The sequence below is a fragment of the Loxodonta africana genome, chromosome 21 (genome assembly GCF_030014295.1).
Source record: "Loxodonta africana isolate mLoxAfr1 chromosome 21, mLoxAfr1.hap2, whole genome shotgun sequence".
NCBI lineage: Eukaryota > Metazoa > Chordata > Mammalia > Proboscidea > Elephantidae > Loxodonta > Loxodonta africana.
Genome location: NC_087362.1, coordinates 47,503,699 through 47,520,516, shown reverse-complemented (window position 1 = coordinate 47,520,516; position 16,818 = coordinate 47,503,699). Strand labels below are relative to the sequence as shown.

General features: G+C 37.4%; 1 long non-coding RNA gene across 3 annotated transcripts in view; it reads left to right on the top strand.

Annotated features, from left to right (window-relative positions):
- The window catches only part of LOC111752573 (uncharacterized), a 363,311-nt gene that overhangs the window by 23,155 nt on the left and 323,338 nt on the right, over positions 1 to 16,818 (top strand). For all 3 annotated transcript variants that reach the window (XR_010318857.1, XR_010318855.1, XR_010318856.1), the window contains exons 2-4: positions 11,833 to 11,977; positions 14,815 to 14,921; positions 15,471 to 15,590. This is a non-coding gene — a long non-coding RNA (uncharacterized LOC111752573). The remainder of the gene's footprint in view (positions 1 to 11,832; positions 11,978 to 14,814; positions 14,922 to 15,470; positions 15,591 to 16,818) is intronic.

The window sequence follows — 16,818 nt, the reverse complement described above, 5'->3', positions numbered from 1 at the left end:
GGCTGAATCTAATAACAGCTAGTGCTGATAGGCTATCCAGTGGTTATTCTGTACTCAGTGTACAACTTTGCCCTACTTGGTTTATTGTAGGAAAAATAAAATTCTGAACATATTAGTAATGCTGCCGTGGTAGTTGGCGAGATTGTGAACAGTCATGGAAATCAGGGAAAGACAGTCCAAGGGACCTTTCTTTTTTTGGCTGATATGTTTCAAACTTGTTACATGGCCTATGGTTATTACCCATCCCATGACTTCATGACACCTGAGGGACTTGAAGATTTAATACCATTGTCAACAGAGCAAGGTTTCAAAGAGCCACTTGTTCATTTTTCAGCAAAAGCAAGAAGACCCATGCTTGAAATAAAGCAAGCTTTCTGTTTGGAGCATTAAATAAATTCTCTTATTAACTTCTTGGGGATTCAAAGACCCTGACATTACAATGAAATCAATTTATGGAATATTTGAAGAATAGGATGTAAAGGACCAAAATAAGTTAGCAGCATATCTGGATAATTTTTAAATAAGTGGAAATATTATTCGGGCCGCATTTTGTTAAAGGTGATTATAGCCTGCTCTTTCTGAATTTTCTATCCTATTCATTAGGGATTTAATTATTTATTCCATCTTTTGTAGAACATTTTGGGCTATAGCTTCTCCACAGAAGTAATGCCGTTCGAGGTCAGCCTTATGTACAGCCAGAGCCAGAAATTGCTAAGTAGAGTCTTTCAGGATCCAGAAAAACCCTTTCCCTAAATATATCTAATTCCTCATAACATCCTCTGCTTTTGTCTGAAATTTCCAATCACTAAGTCATTCTTCCGTGTTAGGAAACACTATTAGAAAAAACATAGGTAGCTATTAGTCTCTCATGCCCTAATGCAAATCATTTCATCAGCTTTTTGCATCCAAGAACTGAGCATTGAGAGAATGGAGTTTTAATCTGGAATAAGAAAGGATATTTTCGAGAAGAAGGTCTCTGTGGAGCAGATTAGGCCTACATGGGGATGATTGGCAGCTATGTTTAGGGCAACATTTAGGAGCGCTGAACAGGAATGTAAGAAGACACATTTAGGTGAATTCATAGTTTTATAATTTAACCCCACGTTGGCGATGTTCTATTTTAAGATTCTCAATTTATGCTGGTATAACCTCCCTCTAGAATATAAGCTCTGCAAGGACAAGGTTTATTTATTCATTGGTATTTGTCAACCAACTACTATCATGTTTGGCACATAGTGTGTGTTCAGTAAATACATGTGATTGAATGAATAACCTTGTACACAAATGCTACTTTTAAAATGTTTTGCTAAACCCTGCTAAGGCTATTTTTTCAGTTAATTTCTAAAATGCTTATTTTTTTACTCCATCCCTCAACTGATTTTTAATAAGGTCCATATAACCAGATATAAGTAGTTACTATAGTTTTTTCCCCTACCACTTAAAATACTAAGTATCATATGTTCTAATAACTAAACAAGCGTATTATAGGAATCAATCAATCAAGTATTTATTGACCATATATTCTGAGCCTGGAAATTAATTTTTTTTTTTTTTTGAAGAGGAAAAAGGCCAATGTCTTAATTCACATTTTACTTTTATGCTTATAAGAACCTAAGGCGAGCAATTGGGACTTTTACTGTTTGGGGATGCAAATATGTGTGATAAATAATAGCCATCATTTTAATCTTTCAGATTTCATTTTATGGTTGCATTATAGCCATTTGTCTGATGTATTTAATTTTCTAAATTTCTGTTACATGAAAAATGGACACTATATTGATTTACCATCAGAAAAATGTACAGCAGTTAATATAAAAAAGGCCGCATCTGATTTTGTTAATAAACTATCAATGGTAGAATGACATATAGTTTAGATTTCAAAGCAGCATTGGGAACCCACCTTTTTCTGTAACATTTATTATGCAGCTTTTTTTTTTTTTTTTTTGGAAGCAGCGTAATTATACGGTGTGATATTTCCACTTTGTTTCTCTTACCCCTTGCTCTTGAGTCCATTCTTACTTATACCGGCCCTATAAAAAAAAAACCCAGTGCCCTCGAGTCAATTCCGACTCATAGGAATCAACTCGAGGGCACTGGGAGCGACCCTATAGGATAGAGTATAACTGCCCTATAGGATTTCCGAGGAGTGCTTGGTGGATTCGAACTGTCAATCTTTTGGTTAGCAGCAGTAGCTCTTAACCGCTACACCACCAGGGTTTCCATTGTTTCTCTTAGTGGACCTAAAATGTTAATATAATATGGAAATTTTTCCCCTTGTGAAGTGCACATTGAGGTAGGGGGATGCAATGTCTGCATTACAAAGGCAACTCTTGCAGAGTCATTTAGATTTGCAGACTAAACACTCCGGTCATAACAACTACCCTCACCCTTGAAATTGAAAGATTTTCTTAATGTCAGTTAACACGCATTTGCCATTATCTATAGTTTTTTTCTTCTGACTATCTGCGAGTAACAGTCAAGGTCAATAGGAAAGGGCCGATGCTCTAGAACCTTATGTCTTGGTTTGAACCCTGGTTCCTCCACTTATTGGCTATGTCATTTGAACCTCATCTCTCTCTGTCTCAGTTTTCTCATCTATAAAATGGGGATAATAACTAGCAACTCATCGGGTTGCTCTGAGGATTCGATAAGTTAATATAAGTAAATATTTAGAACAGTGACGAGAGCATAGTAGGTGTGCAATAAATGTTAGTTAGAATTTCTATGGATAGATTATCAATGCTCTAGTTTGCATTACAAAGGTAACAAAGGTTTTGGCTCCAATGGAAGAGTAAGATTCAGTCCCAAACCTGTTGCCATCAGAACTGCCCCTTAGGATTTCCAAGGTTGTAATCTTTACGGAGGTAGACTGTCATACCTTTCTCCCATGGAGCAGCTGGTGGGTTTGAGCTGTTGACCTTTTGGTTAGCAGCCAAGTGCTTAAACACTATACCACTAGGGCTCCATAAAGTAATATTAGAGTACAAAACAAACAAACAAACAACCCAAAAAGTTGGTTCATGAACAGAATGTAACGGGTAAGTCATGTCTTGGGTAAGACTTAGTGTAGCCTCACAAGGTGAGACTAGACTGAGCACAGATGGAGCCTTAAGGCTCACCTTAAGAACATGGGTCTCTGGGGGTACTTTGACTAGTTCATTGTTAGGAAACATGTGAGATGAGGATGTGTAAGTGAGGACCGAATCCTGAATGCATGACGGAGAGGTTGGCTATTACCCCGAGGGTAGTGGGAAGCCCCTGGAAGATTTTAAGTTGGAGAGTGACACAATGATATGAGAGGGAAAAGCCACTGTGCCGGCAGTGTGGGCAATGGGTTGGAGGGCATTAGACTGGTGCAGGAAGTGAGTTAAGAGGCAGTGCAGTGTGCCAATGGGGATAGAGAAATGGACAGATTAGAAATCTAAGAAGAGAGAATTGGTAGCAAACTAGCTATTGTTCAGATGTGGTTGGTGAGAGAGGCAAGTGCCCAGGATGATGGCTAGCTTCCTGGCAATGGCAGAACAGGACAGTGCTGGCCTCCCTGATCAGATGCCTGGTATTGTGGTGAGCCACTGGGTTAACAGGAGTAGTGTGGTCAGACAGAGCTGCTTGCTGTCTGGTGAGAGACAGCATCCTAGGTAAGGTAAGACTGTGTACTTGGTCACAGGCTGGAGGTCGGAAGAGTATACAGAAGCAACAGGAGTATGATGCTAAAAATAGAAGATGGGGCAAATCTGGGGCTGTTGTCTACAAGAGTATGAGCATCGCCCCCATACTTTTCCTGGACTCCAGGGGTAGCAGGCAGCTTTGAATTTTTTTAATCTAATATGGCTCTTCTCTAGTGAATTCTGTCCCCAGGACAGCCCCTTTAGGCTTGAAATGCCCTGGGCAATTCCAAATCTCTAGTCACTCTCCCCTGATCTTCCTTGGAGCCTTGGTACTAGCTATTGAGTGTTGTGGTTCTATCCCTGAGGCAAACTGGAGGTCACTTTCAAATCTAAGATTTCCTTGGGCTGATAGCACCAGGTTCCAAAGATGCTGTTCATCAGCATCTTTTAACTCTGGGGCAATGGACTTTGAAGAACTAAGACAGAGAGTCTTTATTATTTTTTTTGTTTATCTACACCCTGTTTGTGACATATCTAATCCTTAGCCATTAATGATTCTTTTAAACCATTCTGAAACCTGATGCATTTTAAGCTCAAGTTCTCTGCAGGCTTGACTCTAGAGATGAAAAAAAGAGATGAGTTAGGATGAATTCAGCTAATTAGTTAATTAACTTTCTAATTTCACAAAGTCCAAGTTTTGCAGTTATAAAGAACTTTTATGACAAAACACAAGCCTGAATGCAATGTGAATTGGACTGTTAGTGATAGGTGGGAATTAAAAAATTAATGTTGCTTAGAAATTAGTAATCCAATCTTTCACGAGGTGGCTGAGAATGGTAGGATGGTTAATTTATGTGAATGAAATGTGAATCTCTTTTTAGTTTGTTTAATATTAGAAATTAAAGAAGAGAAAGATTCAAAGCATTTCAATAATATTTGGAGCCTTCTTAAGGGGATCATTATAGCAAACCTCACTGAAAGTAAACAGATCTCTCTGGCTTCTTCAGTAGACAAACTGTGATGGTGAGAATGAAATTAGCACTGAAAGTATTAAAATATTGATAGCAATCATTCCATGTCCAGGCTTTGCCAATTAATAATTAATTTTACCTTGAAGGTAACTGTAAGAGTCAGACTTTTTTTTTCCCATGCTTTTACTTGGCAAGAATGTTCGACTTTTTTTCCTCAATGTTGTTAAGTCTCCAACAAATAACTCACATTTTATGTGGTTAGTTGCTGGAATTTATTTTGTATGGCTTCATAAAATGAAAGAAACTTTGTTGTGAAAGGTTTGGAGAAGGTGTGAGTCATCTCTCCAACTGATGTATATACGTGGCATCAGTGGATTCTTACTGTGTCGCCGCCTATTATGTACTTCTCACAGTGAACCTGTTTTAAAAAAATTTCCAAGGGCCATATCCAAAAGTAGGGAGAACAGTCTTCATCCTCTGCATACTGAGGACTACAGAAGGATTATACGGTTGTTTCAGAATGGATGTTGTCTCATCAAAATGAGAAGCAGCCTCCAGTGTTTATGGCTTTTTATTTGGGCAAGGTAATTTTGCTTCAACCTTCTTCCAATACCATGAGTGAATAACCTTCTTGCTATGATAGTATTTTGGAGTTAAAGAGGTTATGCTGTCTGAACATTGGCCTTGCCCTAACAATTGCTAGCAAAGCTATATCCTAATTTGTTTTGACTACCCAGTAGTTACAAAGAAAACAAAAATCCTTGCAACTAGGCCAATAAGCAACATCATGATAAATGGAGAAAAGATTCAAGTTGTCAAGGGTTTCATTTACTTGGATCCACAATCAACACCCATGGAAGCAGCAGTCAAGAAATCAAATGATGCATTGCATTGGGCAAATCTGCTGCAAGAGGCCTCTTTAAAGTGTTAAAAAGCAGAGATGTCACCTTGAAGACCAAGGTGCACCTGACCCAAGCCATGGTGCATTCAATTGCATCATGTGCATATGAAAGCTGGTCAATGAATAAGGAAGACCTAAGAAGAGTTGACGCCTTTGAATTATGGTGTTGGCAAAGAATATTAAATCTACCATGAACTGCCAGAAGAATCAACAAATCCGTCTTGGAAGAAGTAGAGCCAGGATGCTCATTAGAAGCGAGGATTGTGAGACTTCACCTCATATACTGTGGACAAGTTAACAGGATAAAGCAGTCCCTGGAGAAGGACAACATGCTTGATAAAGTAGAGTCAGCGAAAAAGAGGAAGGCCCTGAATGAGATAGACTGACCGCAACAATTATGAGGATAGTGCAGGACCGGGCAGTGTTTTTTTTTTCTATTTCTGTTGTGCATAGGGTTGTTATGAGTTGGAACTGACATGATGGCACCTAACAACAACAACCTAGTAGTTATCCATTCACTGGTGTACTGGAATTAATTTTATATAGTATTTTTACTTTGATAAGCAAAAAACTTGTCAACATATTTAACCATTCAATAAACAACTATTTACTGAGTGCCTGGTATATGCCAGGCACAGCTCTAAATGAAAATGGACTCAAAGCAAGTGTATAGCATACTAAAACATTTATTCAAGAATATTACTGTGTGGGGAAAAAAGCACTCACTGCTTAGGAGACACTAAGCTTCAATTAAAGGCGATGGCAAAAGTTGGAAATGGATAATGGTGATGGTTGCACACATGATAAATACAATTAATGGTTCTACAGTGTACATGTAAAGAATGTTGAAATGGAAAAGGTTTTGTTACATACATACTTACTACAGTAAAAAAGATTAGTACTGTATTTCCTATTTTCTAAAATGGTAGAAGATGTTTATAGCCTTTGGACCTTATATCAAAATATATCTGCTTTTAAAAGTTATCAGTACCTTTCTGTTAAAAGCATAGGCTTAATTACTTTGAGTCTACATTCAGTTTTGGAATCATCCTTGACTCCAGCTACAGGAAAAGTCTAATTTTTATAAGTGACCTGGTTCAGATGTTTGGAGATTGCACCTATGGTACTTTTTTTGCCTTTTTTTCAGTCTTGGTGCCCAAGCTCCAACCTGACCCTACTGTTCAATCTGTTTGTCATTGCCCAGCCCATAATGAGCAGTTTTCAGAAAATTAATTGCAATATTAACGTAAGGCTTGCAAGTATTGACTATTTTGAATAAAAAGTCAGAAACAGAAGGAAGTATTTTTATTTGGGTCACCATCTGACTCAAGCTGTGTATTTTCAGTCACCTCATATGCATACAAAAGCTGGACAATGAACAAGGAAAATTGAAGAAGAATTGATGCCTTCCTAGTGTTGATGAATATTGAATATACCATGGACTTCCAGAAGAACAAACAAATCTGTCTTGGAAGAAGTACAGCCAGAACACTCCCTAGAAACAAGAATGGCAAGAGTTTGTCTCATGTACTTTGGACTTGTCATTAGTGGGGACCAGTTCCTGGAGAAGGACGTCATGCTTGGTAGAGGGTCAATGAAAAAGACGAGGGCCTTCAACAAGATGGATTGACTCAGTGGCTGCAACACTGGGCTCAAACATAGCAGCAATTGTAAGGATGGTGCAGGACTGAGCAGTGTTTTGTTCTGTTGTGCATAGGGTCACTATGAGTTGGAACTGACTCAGTGACACCTAACAACAACTATTATGAATAAAGGCGAGGCTGCTGGTAATGTTTCTAAGCCACAATATTATTATTAATAGGATTTGTACAGCTTATAATGTTTCTACCAACTCCTACTGATCAAATGGCCTATGTGGTGAGACACTTGCCAGTGAGTTAGACATTTATGGTTTTCTGTATTTATGTATGAGATTTACATGGTCATACCAGTATTTTAATTTCTATTTTAAGGTCAGTAGACATTGTGACATGTGAAATATAAGCCAGAATTTAATTCAGTCTTCAGATGGTTTTTATTTTGTTCTTTACAGTTACTCATGGACAGAGTGTATCTGTGAAAACAAAGATGTGCCAAGAGTATATTATTTTTCATTTTTCCAGATTAGGTAGAAGCACTCTTACAAACTATTTGTATTAGTCATAGTAGAGCTACCAGTGTAAGTTGACAAGAAACACTATAATGTTTTGTATTCAACCTTTCAAAACCCTGTTAATTATGCATAAGATAATACTCTTCAATAACATCAAGAGTAGACAAATGAAATCATTATTTTATATTCTAGAGTACCACATCTATTATAACTATGCATACGAATGCCTCTACATCCATTTCTCAAAATAACTTTTTCATACATTATTATGTGATATCGTAAATGAATGCGAACTGCATTGTATAGTAAATAAAATTGTGCACAAAGGACCTTAACTCTTGAAAGTTATAAACCTATCTCCTTGAGATGGATGGGACACTTTCTGGACAGCCTATGATGATGGAAGGAAAGGTGCTTATCAACCACTTACTATTGTCTTTATTTCATTAAATAGACCCTCTTACAAATATGTCTTCCACCCCAATATACATAACATGCTACCATGGCGGTGACAGAGTAGGTAGAAGTGGGTGTTTGTGGTGGTACCTCCTGAGAATATGGGGCTAGCTGGAGAAAAGTTCCCTTGCTTCCTGCAAAGCAAGCCTGGTAATGATGGGATATCCAGGGTGTATCTGCATATTCCTTTAAGTTTCAAGCATTCCAGAGAATTTTTTTGAGAGGTAGGAGAAGAAATGCACAGTATACATTTAAAATGACTTTGTGAAATGATATGATTTGCCATAATGTACATTATTGTAATTTAGCCAAGATAGGTGGCCAATTGAATGTTCCCAGAAATGTAATTGCCTGCATGCCATTTTACAGGGCCCTTTCTGATAGAGCTAGCAAAATGCACCTTTTTCTTTCAATATCCATTTGGTTAGAAATGCATCCATTACTTGAAAATGATGACTCTTTTTTTGTTGCTGGCTACTGTAAATACAGGTGAAAGGTAATTTATAATAATGTATTTTCTTCTATTTTTGTATTTGTGAAAATTATTTTAAAATATGCTGTGTTATCTTAACATTTATTCTAAACCATATACTTGCTTTAAAAGAGAAGGGAAGTATAATCTGAGAAGGACAACCATGTCCAAATACAGGATAGCTCTAGTCATGCATTTTATAACCAAGACTTAGAGGATGGAAATATTCTGAGTTTTCATTGTTAATAACTGGTTAATACTTTTTCAGACTTCACTGACACCACACAGAGCAATTAAAATACAAAAATAGGATCATATCTATTACAGAGACAGTATATTTTAACTGGAAAAGGCATGATTTATGCATTGGTAGACTCACTGGTAGTTTTATTTTATCGTTCTAAGGTGTAAACACATGAATCACTTCACAACCACTAGGATTGCTGTAATAAAAAGGAAAATAACAAGTGTTGGCAAGCATGTGGAGAAATTGGAACCCTTATCCTTTGCTGTTGAGAATGTTAAATGGTTCAGCAGCTGTGGAAAAGTTTGGTGGCTCCTCAAATAGTTAACCATGGAATTACCAAATGACCCAGCAATTCTACTCCTTGGTATGTACCCAAAAGAATTGAGAACAGATAAACAAATACATGTACATGCATGTTCATAGCAGCACCATTCACACTGTCCAAAAGGCAGAAACTGATGAAATGGCCATCAACAGATGAATTGATAAAAAATTTGTGATACATATGTGCAGTGGACTATCATTGAGCCATAAAAGAAATGAAGTACTGATGACGCGTGTGGATGAACCTCAAAAATATGCTAAATTAAGTAAGTCAGACACAAAAGGTCATATGTTGTCTGATTCCATTTATATGGAATATCCAGAATAGGTAAATCCATAGAGACAGAATATGTATTGGTGGTTTCCAGGACCTGGGGAGAGGGGCAATGAAGAGCAACTGCTTTACGGGTACTGCGTTTTATTGGAGTGACAGAAATGTTTTGGAACTAGATAGAAGTGGTGATTGCACAACACTGTGAATGTACTAAAAGCCAATGAATTGTTCCCTTTAAAATAGTTTTATGTGAATTTCACTTCAATAAAAAAAAAATTTTTTTTAGGCAAAAAATGAATACATGGTTATAACAGGAATAGTTGCCTCAGTTAATAATTTTGTGAATGATTGTCTCAATAAGCATTTCCTTGTATGAGTGAATTGCCCTTTAACGGAACTCACTTCCAGTACGTATGATTTGTCACCCTGTCAACAGCCAGAACAACACTGCCAAGGCTGTTCTCTAACTTCCCTACAGCAGCCACACCCTAACAGCCATTCCCAGCTTCCTCTTTCCTAATACAAATTAAATTGGTTTGGTATTTCACCCTATTCACACTTGGCTCTGTGTTTCAGAGGAGGCTAGGCCCATCCCCAGCTATAGGATTCCAGTTAATTCAAGTCAGTCATGGCGCATTCACTTTACCAATGATTGTTTAGACATAGACATGGGACACAATTTTAGCAAGAGGAATATTTTTTAGTGGCTTTCTCGAAAAGGCTTATTCACTGTTAAGGGGCGGCGGGGGAGGGGGGTGTGAGTGAGAGACAAGATGGTCCATCTTTCACTGGCCATTGTAGAGTTTTAATGTAGTACTTAGAACTGCTGCCTGTCATCTTGCCACCAGCCTGAGGATGTATCAACACATGGGAGTGGGCAAAGCTAAGAGCGAAAGATGGCACCCTAACACCTGGAGCCTGCCCTACCTCCCAGTGCCCAGTGCCGTCGAGTAGATTCTGACTCCTAGTGACCCTATAGGACAGAGTAGAACTGCCCCACTGCCCTACCTAATGTTGTCATAATAAACACCCCTGTGGTTTGACTTGTGTTTTCAATTACCTGAGATCAGAATCTTCCTAACTTATACAGGAGGTGAGGTAAGGAGACCTCAGAGCTGTACCCCTGAGGTGACTCTATTGTCACCTTGGGACAATCCCTGAAGTCTACTAAATTATCTTGTACAGGAATGCAGACAAGGTTCTAGGTGACCTGGGCTGCTTTCCTGTTAGTTGCCTTTGGACAGTTACTAGAATATAAAGACAGAAGAGTCTCATGGACGTTTTCATTCCCGTATCACAATGTCTCTTTCCAACCTTTCTTTCCCAGCCTAAAACTTAAAGATGAATTAATGATAGGAATTCCCATCTGATTTTTGAATGTCCTTGACCAAGAGACCTATCGATGCTGCACTGTACAGCTGGTCCATCATTTCCTATTCAATTCCTTTGCCATGAAAATTAGGAGAAAATACAGACTGAAAATTACTTTTGGCCAAATATAATAAAAAGCAAATGTTTCCGAATTTCCAATGTGTTGAGACGGATTGTCTCCTTTGTGCACTCATCCTTTTGTGTGTTTGCTCTGTCTTAAACATAGGGCCATGTCACATGCTTTCAAGCTATTTTTTAAGTATTGACAGTCTCTTTATTCTTTCCAAATGAAATCTGTGGATCAGCCCCGAGACCCTTTCCTCACAAAAAAAAGCAGTAATGTATTAAATAGATTTTTTATGTTCATATTTATAATTGGAGACTTTGGGGTGACTGTTGCAATTTGACATTTAGCTTTGGTAACTGGCTCATTTCTTATAGGTTTTTTTCTTTTTTAAGATTCCCATGTTGGGAGAAATCTGATTCAGACAGATAAGTAGTTGCAAATGTAAGGATTTGTTTGTTTAAGTAACTTGTTTTGCAATCTCTAGGTTCTTAAATATAAGGGTAAAAATGCTCTATTCAAAGTCTACAGAAAAGCAAGTCAGTCTGGTTGCACAACTTAATGTGTTGGAAGTTTCCAATATGTTATAGTAGGTATATAGTAATATGTAATGGGAAACCCTGGTAGAGTAGTGGTTAAGTGCTACGGCTGCTAACCAAAGGGTCGGCAGTTCAAATCCGCCAGGTGCTCCTTGGAAACTCTTTGGGGCAGTTCTACTCTGTCCTATAGGGTCGCTATGAGTCGGAATTGACTCAACGGCACTGGTTTTTTTTTTTTTTTTGGTAGGTATATTTTTTTTTTTTTTGGTAGGTATATAATATTCTCAGCTGGGAATTTTTTTTAATATAATTTTTCTTGTGCTTTAATTGAAAGTTTACAAATCAAGTCAGTCTCTCACATGAAAACCCATATACAGCTTGCTACACACTCCCAATTACTCTCCCCCCCAAAAGATAGCCTGCTCTCTCCCTCTACTCTCTTGTCCATTTCGCCAGCTTCTAACCCCCTCCACCCTCTCATCTTCCTTACAGGCAGGAGATGCCAACATAGTCTCAAGTGTCCACCTGATCCAAGAAGCTCACTCCTCACCAGCATCCCTCTCCAACCCATTGTCCAGTTCAATCCATGTCTGAAGAGTTGGCTTCGGGAATGGTTCCTGTCCTGGGCCAACAGAAGGTCTGGGGGCCATGACCACTGGGGTCATTCTAGTCTGTCAACTGTGAATTTTTAAAATATGTTTTATAAATTGTTAAACACTATTTAAATTAATATGGCATCATTTTTGGAACCCCTGAAGTACCCCAGCACAATTTGAATGTGAAGACCACTGTTTTTTTTTTAAATTATAAAACAGTTTTCATACCACATAGCAATTATTTGATGACCTTACAGTGTCCCTGAGCAGCCTGAAGGCAGGGATTGTGTCTAATTTATGTCTGTATCTCTGGTGCTCTCAATTTTAGGCACCTGTTTTTTTCTTTACATGACTACCCTATCCTTAGACTGAGAGCTTCCTAATGCAATCAGCCCCCTCCACACAGCACAGTGCCCAGTGTACAGTAGACCGACTGAGTGAATTGTATTGGAACCCAGGAAACATTTTCTCTGCATATTCTGATCATTTGTTTATAAAGGACCAAATTAGGGAGTTGATCTTAACAAAGTTTCCCTATGGAATGTGTATCCATTTATAGTAATTTTTATTCTCTTAAAGTATTAGTAGATGTTTACTGTAGAAATTTAGAAAGTACCAAAAAGTACAAAGAAAATAATCACTGTGTTGATTTGCAAACTGAAATGTTTGCATTTCCTTCCACTCTTTCTTTCCTACATATGTTAATACAATTTTACATCACACTTTCTCATTAACATATTGTAGGCATTTCCCCATGCCATTAAAATTTTTCATGAATCTAATTTTAATTACTTTGTGAAATATTTCATCTTATTGAAGTACCATGGTTTATTTAACCCATTGCTTATTGATAGACATACAGTTTCTAATCTGCTTTTATAAATTATACATTAAATAATGCTATGATATTCTTCCATATAATGTATCAGCTTGAAAAGCTATTTATTTAGGATAAATTCCTCAAAGCAAAAGAGTACTGGGTCAAAGGAATGAACATTTGCAAGGCTTTTCTTATGTTTTTGCTTGAAATAAATTGTAAAGGTACCTATGATATTGGGGAAGGAGATGTAGCATCTATTTGGTTGCAGTTGGTTAGCTGATGATGCCTCAGAAAATGAACTTTTCTACTCAGTATTTTAGAATTTAGACGACAGTAAAAGCAACTGCTAAGTTACATTTATCAAATTGGTTGGAGAACAGAACCAGGACACCAAGCTATTTTAAGGGAATTGGCTTTCAGACACCATATCCTTGAGTCTGAGTTCCTTGGGGATTCCACTATCCAGGGCCTATTTGTAGCCCTGGTTTTTCCTGGATTTACATTTCCTGAGTTTCATTTGCATCTGACCTTTCCCAAAAGAGAAAGGAATAGAACCTGGTCTGGGATGCACTCAGAGTAAGAACCAGCACCCGTTTCCTTTCTCACAGGCTGACCTCCGGTTCTGGATGGAGGAATACATTCCTGATTTTGCATTAACAAAGCTTTTTGAAGATCACATATGCAGGAAGACCTGATGTAGTAGGAGCATCATCTTGTTTCAGGGAAAGGATAATGTGTATAAGGGGAAATGCTGAATCTGAATTTTTATATATTTAAAAGTTTAACCTCTTTACCTAGAGGCAGAACTGATTTCAGGACCTATTAAAAAACTACAGATAATTTGAAATTCATACATTATTATTTGATTTAAAGTCATATCTTTCTTCATCAAGATCATAGCTGTCTAATTCCAAGAGAAACATCCAAAGGCCTTGAATGAAATTTCTTTTTTTTAATGTAAAGAAATGACACTTTTTTTTTTTTAAACAAATTGGCTTTTCACAGTGGCAGACTTGCAGCTGGTAACTAATCCCATAACGAGAGGTATTTACCCACACATTTTCCAAATTAAATATGGGTACATGCAGGTCTGGCTTAAGATCCTATAATACAGTCACTTTTCCTGCTAAGGAAAAAAAAAAAAAAAAACCCCCAAAACCACCTCAAGGATTATAAGCACTGTGGGAGAGGTGATTCTAAAAAAGCCAGAGAGAGAGAGAGAGAGAGGAAGGAAGGATGTGTGTGGCTCTGTAGAATGTGCACTTGGGACAGAATGGGGAAGAGATTGCAGGGATCATTAAAGCATAATGCAAGTACCTGAGCATTGCTTAGATCTGATCGGTTACCCAGAACAAGTCACGCTTACATTATCAAGATCTGGATATTAAGGAATTGTCACTCAGGCAAGTACTGACAACTATTCTTTGCTAGGAGGTGTTTGAAATGTTTTTCAGAATTGCTGTGTAATTTCTATTTGTCCTTCTCTTAAAAGCTTTTTTTTTCCAGATATTGGAATAACACTTTTACATCCTCCATTTAATTTGCATTCAGTTCAATACCGTTTTTGGAAACAAGATCTGAACCCTGTGCTGGACTAAAACAGATTGCTTGTGTAGGAGGCTATAACATCTCCCCCTCACCTGCACATTTTGAGCCTCCCATTAAATTTTATTCAGAAGTCCTTTACCAGCCAAACGTATTGTTTCCATGGATACAATTAATGGGGAAAGCAATTTATAAGACTGATGTAAAAAATGAGCACTTCATCAGCCCCCCTGCTGGTCGCATTTAGAGACTGGAGGAAGGAAGTGCTCTTGTGGGGCTGGCAGAAGCTCTGTGGTATAAAGGAGGCAAAACAATGAAAGCAGAAGTCAGAAGTGTCTTTTTAAGAGTAAGGAATTACTTCTGAAGACTTTATTAGGAATTGGAAAATGCTACTAAATTGTGACATCTTTGCACACACTTTGTATTTACAGAATCCACTCTGTGACACCCCTCTCCCCCTATTCATTACAAAAAGAAAAAAAAAAATCCCTTTTCCTTTAATTGCTGGAACAGATAAGGCCTTTGGTACATGATGGGTAGACCCGCGATGGAATGAAAGCCTCGGTGCAGTGAAGGAAAGAAGGAAAGCGCTCATTACCTCTATTTGTCTGTAATTAAAGGTTCGTCAACTTTCTGCCATAACATTTGAAGTTTAGGTGGTTATGGCTCCATCATTAAAATTTTCTCAATTTCCATTTTTTTAAATTTGTTTCTTGAAATACGTATAATGAGGTGAAATCAGTATCAGTTTTCCAAAATGTTTAAGTGAAGATGGAAGAACGATAATGCAGTTTTTTAAGCATTGAAGAAGGCTTCTAGCCCTGCTGGCCCAGCCCAGAAATCTAGCATGAAGACTTCTTAAAACATTCAGTGCTCTGCTTTACAGTGCTCACACGGCATTTGAATGACCGTTAAATTTTTTTTTCAGACCTTGCTCTAATTTGGGAAATAAATGATATTGAAAGAATTCTGTGTTCAGTTTAATATCAGTGTGCAGCCTGTGACAGAAATGTTGCCCTTTTCCTATTTTCATGTTACTGAAAATATTATGAGATAGCTAACTTTTTTTTTAATATTAGACTGTGAAACATTATATTCTAGGGTGAATAAATTTGTTTTAATTGCTTATAAGCAAGTCCATTTAAGAAACTTTTTGTTTATATTTTCAGCACCACAGCTCTACTAAGATTGCCCAAAAAGGCACTGATAAAAATACATTTTGCCCTCCAGAGGGCAGTCTGGCTCTACAAAATACACAGTCCTGGGCAGCATTTGAGCATAGAGAACAAGTATGTATAATTATTTTTAAAGCCATGAATGTAAATAATTCTTTTTCTTTTGGGTGAGGCTATAGGAAAAATAGGAGAAAGAATCTCCTATATTAGAAAAACATAGATTGTGTATAGCTCTATGTGTGTGTTTTCCTCCCACCCTTTCATGTATTGTCTTGCTGACCTTTTTTTTTTTTGGTTACAATTGAAGGCATTTTTTGAATAAGCATTGAGCCAGAGAGATAACAAATAAGGTCCCAAATGGAGGGGGGAAATGGTAATCAGGAGAGTAAGAGAAACATCAGGCTTGGCTGTAGATTAACAATGTATTTCTATTAAGAATTTGAGGATCTACAAATTGTACCACAAATGCAGACAAAGTAAAACATACTGCCTGATAAAGATTTTTTTTTAAGTACAGAGATTAATTTCAGTTTAAAGAGGTTTCTTTCTGCAGCTGGAGATATTTAATCTGAAGAATGTTAGAAACTAAGTATTTCTTTCAGTAATATTTCTCTCCTCTTTGATGTACGTCTCTGTCTAAGAGAAGAATGGATTAAACAGAGGCAACTATTCAGAAGAGAATCGGAACCTTTCAAGAAGAGGCGCTGCAATGCGTGTAACTGATGCACAGATAAATACGCGACAACACAATCCCAAACAGTTCAATCGCGGTCTTTCTGGACTTTAGAGGAGTCGTTCCACTTTCTGCTGACCAAGGAAAAAGTGCTTAGAGATACTGTTAAGGCTTATTTTAAGGGTGTGTGAAAAATGATCAAGCTGCAAACCATCATTTCAATAAATCAGCTTCACTGGGCAAAATAAACCACCTTCCTGGTGCAGAAATTCAAAAACACTGAAAAAATTACAGTTTTTATTTATTGAAAAACATGCAACAGGAATGTGTAAAACACTTCTTGAATACACAGTAACTAATATAGAGGAAAATGCTCAGAAACTTATGTCTTGGGAATATTACCGGAATCTGCAGCTCACACTGATTTTCACATCGTGAATGCAAGTTTGGAAATACCTTTGAGAATTTCTCTTTTGCTGCCTGCCTGCCTGCCTATTTACTTGCAAGCATTTTCTCAGTTCTTCCTCTCAAGCAGTTTAAAAACGTGATTTTGTGTCAAGATGATTTGGTGAAGTGCAATTTAGTTATTTTCTTCTCACTCCACATGTTTTTATTAAATGTGCAATTATAGTAAGATAACAAACCGAAGAACACGAACACAAAATTTAT